The sequence below is a fragment of the Schistocerca nitens genome, chromosome 11 (assembly GCF_023898315.1).
Source record: "Schistocerca nitens isolate TAMUIC-IGC-003100 chromosome 11, iqSchNite1.1, whole genome shotgun sequence".
Taxonomy (NCBI): Eukaryota; Metazoa; Arthropoda; class Insecta; order Orthoptera; family Acrididae; genus Schistocerca; species Schistocerca nitens.
In genome coordinates, this window is record NC_064624.1 from 45,874,176 (window position 1) to 45,882,541 (window position 8,366).

An 8,366-nucleotide genomic window follows, 5' to 3' on the forward strand; every position below is an offset into this window, starting at 1 on the left:
ACAGGGGATCCACAACTCTTTTGTGGATACGTGCGTAGCGAGCACGGGACCCCGAGCTGATATGGCCTTCCTTCCTTTCCAGGCTGCATACCTCCCTTTCCGCATCCTTCCCCATCCCCCATATTCGCCCCCCTCCCTCACCTCTGGCTCTTTCCTTCCCTTTCTCCCCCTCTGGGGGTACTGTTTGTGCCTACGTCCGGAGACGGACGCATGTAAATGTACCACATTCTTGGCCTTCCTTGCTTGTAAGTCTTCATCCTTCCTTTGTCCTTCTCTTTTCCTTACCTCAGACCTTACCATTTTCTCCGCTGCGGCGTTTGAGACCTTTCTTTCCTTTCCCTATCACTTTCATCCTCCCTGTGCGTGTCTTAAGGCCGACCCACGCACTTCCATGCGTAGCCGGTGACAGGGTAACGCGTAATTCCCCGCCCCGGGTAGACAGGTAGGACACGTACATACCCCCTAGTAACGACCAGGCCCAGGGTGGGGTGATTACCCGAGCTGACACCTTCCGAAAGTGCCGATTGGTCCCTCCGTCCGTTTGTCGTGAGGTGTGACCTGAGGTGTGAACAATCACCTAAGGCGGGAGTGCCCTCAGTGAGAGCCCCCACAAGGGAGGAGCGCGCCATCGGAGATGCCGGTAATCATGGGGGATTCTTCCGCAATGGTTTCCTCCCCTTCCACTATGTGTGCTCACAAGTGTAAGTTCACTGAGTCTCAGCCACAGTCAGTTCTTCCATCGTTGCCACAGTTCCTTGTTGTTTCTCGGTCTGACGAAGGTCACGACTTCTCCACGGTCACCCCTTTCATTATTCAGAAAGGTGTCGACGCAATTGCAGGTCCTGTAAAGTATGGTTCCAGATTACGGAATGGCACCTTGTTGTTAGAAACAGTCAGTGCCCTCCAGGCACAAAAATTGCTGCGTACTTCACTGCTCCACACCTTCCCTGTCTGGGTTGAAGCGCACCGCACATTAAATTCCTCGTGTGGAGTCGTTTATACATGCTCCCTCGATGGATTGTCTAACGAAGAAATTCAGCACTGCCTGTCTGACCAGGGCGTAACGGCTGTTCATAGCGTTATGAAAAGGGTTGACACGAACATCATTCCAACCCGCACTGTCTTCTTGACATTTGACAAAGTTCAAATCCCATCGAAAATCAAAGCAGGCTATGAAATAATTTCCGTTCGCCCTTACGTCCCAAACCCACCGCGTTGCTATCGGTGTCAGCGGTTCAATCACACCAGCCAGTCCTGTTACAATCCGGCCAAATGTGTTACGTGTGGCAGGGATGCCCATGAGAGTACTTGTCCACCTCCATCCCCTCGCTGCATCAACTGTATGGGTGACCACGCTGCTTCCTCTCGAGGTTGTCCCGTTTTTAAGGACGAATAGCTCATCCAGGAAATCAGAGTGAAGGAAAAGGTGTCGACCTTTGCTGCTCGAACATTATTCGCCAGTCGACAGCCCACCGTGCCTCAGAAAGGAAAATAGAGCACTGTCCTTGCTTCTCCTCGGCCAACAAAGGAGGCGGCCACGCAGACTTGCGACCTCACCTTTAGTACCACAGTCGTCAGATCGGCCAGTGCAAAGATCGCCCGTTCAACCTCACCACTTTCGCCTGCCCACTGTATGGCTCACCCTTCGTCGAGTTCTGCTAAATCTCGAGCCCAAAAGTCAGACACCAAGACTTCGAAAAAAGAGCGTACTCGTGAAGAGTTTTTACGTACGGCAACTTCCCAACCATCGGTTCCTCCTTCCTCTAAACATCATACTTCCAAGAAGGCTACAAAGAAACCCAGTTCCTCTCCTTCTCCGCCAAGGCGTGTCCCATCTACAGCACCACCTGACGAAAATCGCCCTCGGCTGTCTTCTGTGTCGCCGAGGCGCACTGCTGGCGGCCGATCAACCGGATGGTCGCTGGTGGCATGAGCTGCTCCTGACCAACCTATGGATCAGGATCTTCTGCCTTCGGCTGAATGCCATTCCATGCAGTCGGTCGCAAGCTCAGAGCAGTCGTTGAGTTGACAGCAACTTAGGTCACATTCCTCCATTTTCTTTCACCCTATGTCCATTATCCACTGGAATATCCACGGCATTCGATCCAATCGGGATGAATTGTCGATCCTCTTACAATCCTACTCGCCGGTCGACTTCTGTCTTCAAGAAACAAAGCTGCGTCCCCATGTCCGCTTTGTTCTCCCTCATTTTCAAACCATCCGATATGATCTCCCCTCTGTTGAAGGCACTCCAGCGCATGGAGGACTCATGATTCTTCTCCATGAAACTCTCCATTATCACCCAATCCATTTAAACACTTCCTTCCAAGCTGTCACCGTCCGTCTTTCCCTTTCCGGATACACTTTCTCTCTTTGTACTGTATACATTCCATCGTCCACACCAATGGCACAAGCTGATCTCCTTCCTCTTCTTGGTCAGCTTCCACCCCCCTATTTGCTTTTTGGGGACTTCAATGCCCACCACCCGCTTTGGGGATCTCCACATAATTGTCCACGTGGCTCTCTATTGCTAGACGTCTTCCACCAAGCGGATGTAGTTTGCCTCAACACTGGGGTCCCCACATTTTTGTCTGCCTCCACGACAAATTTATCTCATTTAGACCTTGTGGTCGTTAATGTTCCGCTAGCTCGGCGCTTCGAATGGTTCGCCCTTGACGATACACACTCGAATGACCACTTTCCATGTGTCCTTAGACTGCAGCCTCAACTGCCCTACATGCGCCCGCAGCCTCTGGAAGTTTCCCCAAGCCGATTGGACACTTTTTTCGTCTCTAGCGTCATTCGATGACCGTCACTTTCCCAGCGTCGACGATGAGGTCACACATATTACCGACGTTATTCTTACAGCTGCGGAACATTCAATACCACGCACATCCGAATTGCCCCGGCGCCCACCAGTTCCTTGGTGGAACGAGGCATGCCGTGATGCACTACGTGAGCGGCGACGTGCTCTCCGCGTTTTCCGCCACCATCCTACTTTGGCCAACTGTGTCCGCTATAAGCAGCTCCGAGCGCGATGCCGTCGTGCCATCCGCGATAGCAAGGAGGTAAGCTGGAAATTCTTTATTAGCTCATTTAACACCTTCACTCCGTCCTCGGAAGTTTGGAGTCGGCTTCGACGGTTCTCAGGCGCGCCTAGTTTCTCCCCGGTCTCTGGGCTTACTGTCGTGCATGATACATTAGTGGACCCCGTCTCAATTTCTAACTCATTGGGTCAGCACTTAGCTGAGATTTCGAGCTCTTCAAATTACCCGCCAGTGTTTCTCCTGAAGAAACGTGCAGAGGAAGTGCGACCTCTTGCTTTCTCCTCTCTAAATCGCGAAAGCTACAATACTGTTTTCACCATGCGGGAACTCCAACATGCACTCTCTTCTTCTCGCTCCTCCGCCCCAGGACCGGATGGTGTCCACATCCAAATGTTGCTGTATTTATCAACCCATAGTCTTCGTTACCTCCTTCACCTTTATAATCGAATTTGGACCGACAGTACTTTTTCCAGACGATGGCGGGAAGCTATCGTCGTTCCTGTTCCGAAACCTGGAAAGGACAAACATCTCCCCTCTAGCTATCGCCCCATTTCTCTCACGAGTAGTGCCTGTAAGGTTTTGGGGCGTATGGTGAATTACCGTTTAGCTTGGTGGCTGGAATCCCCCAGTCTTTTAACACATGCCCAATGCGGATTCCGAAAGCATCGTTCTGCAGTTGACCATCTTGTTGCTCTTTCCACTTATATCAACAATAATTTTCTCCGGAAACGCCAAACGGTAGCAATATTTTTTGATCTGGAGCGAGCATACGATACCTGTGCTGAGTGTTGTACTGTTTGCCATAGCCATAAATCCAATTATGGATTGTCTCCTTCCTGATGTCTCGGGCTCCCTCTTTGTGGACGATTTTGCGATCTTCTACAGCTCTCAACGGACCAGCCTTCTTGAACGACGTCTTGAAGGATGTCTCGATCGCCTCCACTCTTGGAGCATCGAAACCGGCTTCCGTTTCTCTCCCAGTAAGACCGTTTGTGTTAATTTTTGGCGACGTAAGGAGTTTCTTCCGCCCTCCTTACATCTAGGTCCTGTCAACCTTCCGTTTTCAGACGTCGCTAAATTCTAGGGTCTTATGTTTGACAGAAAACTGTGCTGGTCCTCCCACGTTTCCTACCTTTCGGCTCGCTGTCTGCGATCGCTCAACACCCTCCGTGTCCTGAATGGTACCTCCTGGGGAGCGGACCGAGTGGTCCTTCTCCGCCTCTATCGCGCCTTAGTGCACTCGAAATTGGACTATGGAAGCATAGTCTACTCCTCTGCTCGGCCGTCTATTCTTCGGCGTCTCGACTCTATCCACCACCGTGGATTACGTTTAGTGTCTGGAGCTTTTTACACCAGCCTTGTGGAAAGCCTTTATGCTGAGACTGCTGAACCTCCGCTGTCCAATTGGTGAGCAGTCCTTCTGAGTCGTTATGCTAGCCATGTCTTCCATGCCTGCTAATCCAGGCCATGACATTTTTTTTCGACGCCTCCTTTGATGTAGGATATGCAGGCCGCCCCTCCTCCCTACCACCACCGGGAGTCCGCTTCCGTCAGCTGCTCCATTCTCTTTCCTTCCACTTTCCTGAAACCTTCTTGACAACATTGGGTACAGCACCGCCTTGGCTACGTCCCCGGATCTGCCTGCTCCGTGACCTCTGTCGATTTCCCAACGATGGTACCCCTTCACCTGTTTATCGTCGGGCATTTGCTGCTCTATGTGCACAAATGAAGGACGCCACATTTCTTTACACCCATGGCTCCAAAACATCGTTAGGTGTAGGGAGTGCCTATATTGTTGGCGACACCCCAAATCACTTTCGGCTTCCCGACCAGTGTTCGGTTTATACTGCTGAGCTTTACGCTGTTATCCAGGCTGTCCACTACATCCGCCGCCATCAGCGGATACAGTACGTAATCTGCTCATATTCTCTCAGCTCTCTCCTTAGTGTCCAAGCTCTTTACCCTGTGCACCCTCTGGTCCACCAGATTCAGGACTGTCTGCGCTTGCTCCACCTGGGGGGCGTCTCGGTGGCGTTCCTCTGGCTCCCGGGACACGCTGGTATCTGTGGGAATGAGGCCGCCGATATAGCGGCCAAGGCTGCAGTCTCTCTTCCTCGGCCAGCTATTCAGTCGATTCCCTTCACCGATCTACGGAGGGTTTTATGTCGCAAAGTTGCTCATTTATGGCACGCACATTGGTCAACACTTCCCCATAATAAATTGCGGGACGTGAAAGCCCTTCCTTGCGCTTGGACCTCCTCCTCCCGAACTCGTCGTCGGGAGGAGGTAATTTTAGCTAGACTCCGGATAGGGCACTGTCTTTTTAGCCATCGACATCTTTTAAGCGGCGATCCTCCCCCACTCTGTCCCCACTGCTCTCAGCTGTGGACGGTAAGACACCTTTTGAGGGCCCCTATTTCAATCCGTTACACTCCCGTCTACAGCTATCGCCTGATATATCGTCGATTTTAGCAGATGATACGCGCTCCGCCTACCGCATTATCAAGTTTATTAGTGCCAGTGAAATTACGTCAGTCATTTGAAACTTTTTTTGGGGACAACCAACCCCTTTCCGTAGTGGATTTTTCAGCCTTCCTTCTGCTTTTAGTTTCTCTAATTTTATGACTTTCGTTTTTTACTGTTTCCTAAGTCACGGACCACGCACTAATGACCATAGAAGTTTTGCACCCAAAAACCAAAAAACAAGAAACCTTTCTCCGGTGGGCAAAAGCTTCCTTCTTCGTACCTATAATCACGTCTGGACCGAAGGTCAGGTCGCCATGCATTGGCGTGATGCCGTCGTTGTTCCTATACCCAAACCCGGGAAGGATAGACACCTTCCTTCTAGTTACCACCCCATTTCTCTTACAAGCTTTGTCTGTAAAGTGATGGAGCGCATGGTTCATGCTCGGTTAGTTTGGATTCTTGAATCTTTACGACTACTTACCAATGTCCAATGCGGCTTTCGTCGCCGCCGCTCCGCTGTTGACCACCTTGTGACCTTGTCGACATTCATCATGAACAACTTTTTGCGAAGGCGCCAAACGGTAGCCGTGTTCTTCGATTTGGAGAAGGCTTATGATACCTGTTGGAGAGGAGGTATCCTCCGCACTATGCACAGGTGGGGCCTACGCGGTCGCCTGCCCTTTTTATTGATTCCTTTTTAACGGATCGAAAGTTTAGGGTACGTGTGGGTTCTGTATTGTCCGACGTCTTCCTCCAGGAGAACGGAGTGCCTCAGGGCTCAGTCTTGAGCGTAGCCCTTTTTGCCATCACGATCAATCCAATTATGGATTGCATTCCACCTAATGTCTCAGGCTCTCTCTTTGTCGATGACTTCGCGATCTACTGCAGTGCCCAGAGAACATGTCTCCTGGAGCGCTGCCTTCAGCGTTGTCTAGACAGCCTATACTCATGGAGCGTGGCAAATGGCTTCCAGTTCTCTGAAGAGAAGGCGGTTTGTATCAACTTTTGGCGATATAAAGCGTTCCTTCCGCCATCCTTACATCTCGGTCCCGTTGTTCTCCCGTTCGTGGAAACAACTAAATTTCTAGGGCTCACGTTGGACAGGAAACTGTTGGTCTCCGCATGTCTCTTATTTGGCGGCCCGTTGTACATGTTCCCTTTATGTTCTGAGAGTTCTTAGTGGTTCATCTTGGGGAGCGGATCGCATATCCTGCTTCGCTTGTATCGGTCGATAGTCCGATCGAAGCTGGATTATGGGAGCTTCGTCTACTCGTCTGCTCGGCCATCCCTCTTACGCCGTCTCAACTCCATCCACCATCGGTGGTTACGTCTTGCGACCGGAGCCTTCTACACTAGTCCTGTCGAGAGTCTTTATGCTGAAGCTGCCGAATTACCATTGACCTACCGGCGCGACGTACTGCTGTGTCGGTATGCCTGCCGGCTGTTGTCTATGCCCGACCACCCCTCTTACCAGTCCTTCTTCGCCAATTCTCTCGACCGTCAGTATGGGTTGTATGTGTCTGCCCTGCTGCCGCCCGGAGTCCGCATCTGTCGCCTGCTTCGACAATTGGATTTTGCCCTCCCTACCACCTTCAGAGAGGGTGAGAGCCCGACACCACCTTGGCTCCAGGCTCCGGTTCATATTTATCTCGACCTCAGCTCACTCCCGAAGGAGGGTACTCTGGCTGCAGTGTATTGCTCAGGGTTTGTCGAACTTCGTGCTCGATTTGCCGGTCGCACATTTATTTACACCGATGGCTCCATAACTGACGATGGTGTCGGCTGTGCCTTTGTCGTCGGGGCTGTCATCTTTAAATACCGGCTCCTCGACCAATGTTCCAGCTTTACGGCCGAGCTTTTTGCTCTCCATCAGGCCGTTCAGTATGCCCGCCGCCACCGCCATTCATCGTATGTACTCTGCTCTCACTCAGTGCTCTTCAGATCCTTGGAGCTCCCTATCCGGTCCATGCCTTGGTGCAACGGATACAGCAGTCTCTCCATTCTTTCGCTGATAATGGTTCTCCTGTCAGCTTTCTGTGGGTTCCCGGACATGTAGGAGTGCCTGGGAATGAGGCTGCGGATGCTGCAGCCAAGGCTGCAGTCCTCCTGCCTCGGCCAGCCTCCCATTGTCCCGTCATCTGACGTTCGTGGGGATGTTTGTAAGAGGCTTTTGTCGCTGTGGTGGGATGCTTGGTCATCCCTCCAAGGAAACAAGCTCCGGGCAGTAAAACCGCTCCCAACTGCTTGGACAACCTCCTCCCGACCATCTCGGCGAGAGGAGGTCCTTCTGACCAGGTTGCGGATTGGGCATTGCCGGTTTAGCCACCACTACCTGCTCTCCGGTGACCCAGCCCCGCAGTGCCCTTGTGGACAGTCATTAACAGTGCGCCATGTTTTATTGTCGTGTCCCAGCTTTAGTCAATCTCGTGTTGTCCTGTTCCTGCCATCTACTTTACCGGATATTTTAGCTGATGACGCTCGAGCAGCTGCTCGTGTTCTGCGTTTTATATCTTTGACTGGCTTGTCCAAAGACATCTAACTTTTTTACTTATTTTATCTGCATCTTTGTACGGATTTTCTGGTGTCCCCCCTCCCCTTGAATTTTACTAGATTCCATGTGCTCTAACAACAGTGACGGGGCGCTAATGACCTCAGTAGTTGAGCGCCCTTAAACCCCACCAAAAAAAAAATAGAAAAAAGACTCGATTGTACAAGATGCTGCCTGGGTACTCTATTTTGCCTATCATGTTAAAACTGACACGCGTGTGTGCGCGTGTGCGTGTGCGTGTGTGTGCGCGTGTGCGCGTGCCTTTAAACTCATCACAATGACGAATCTCAATTAGTATTAGTCTT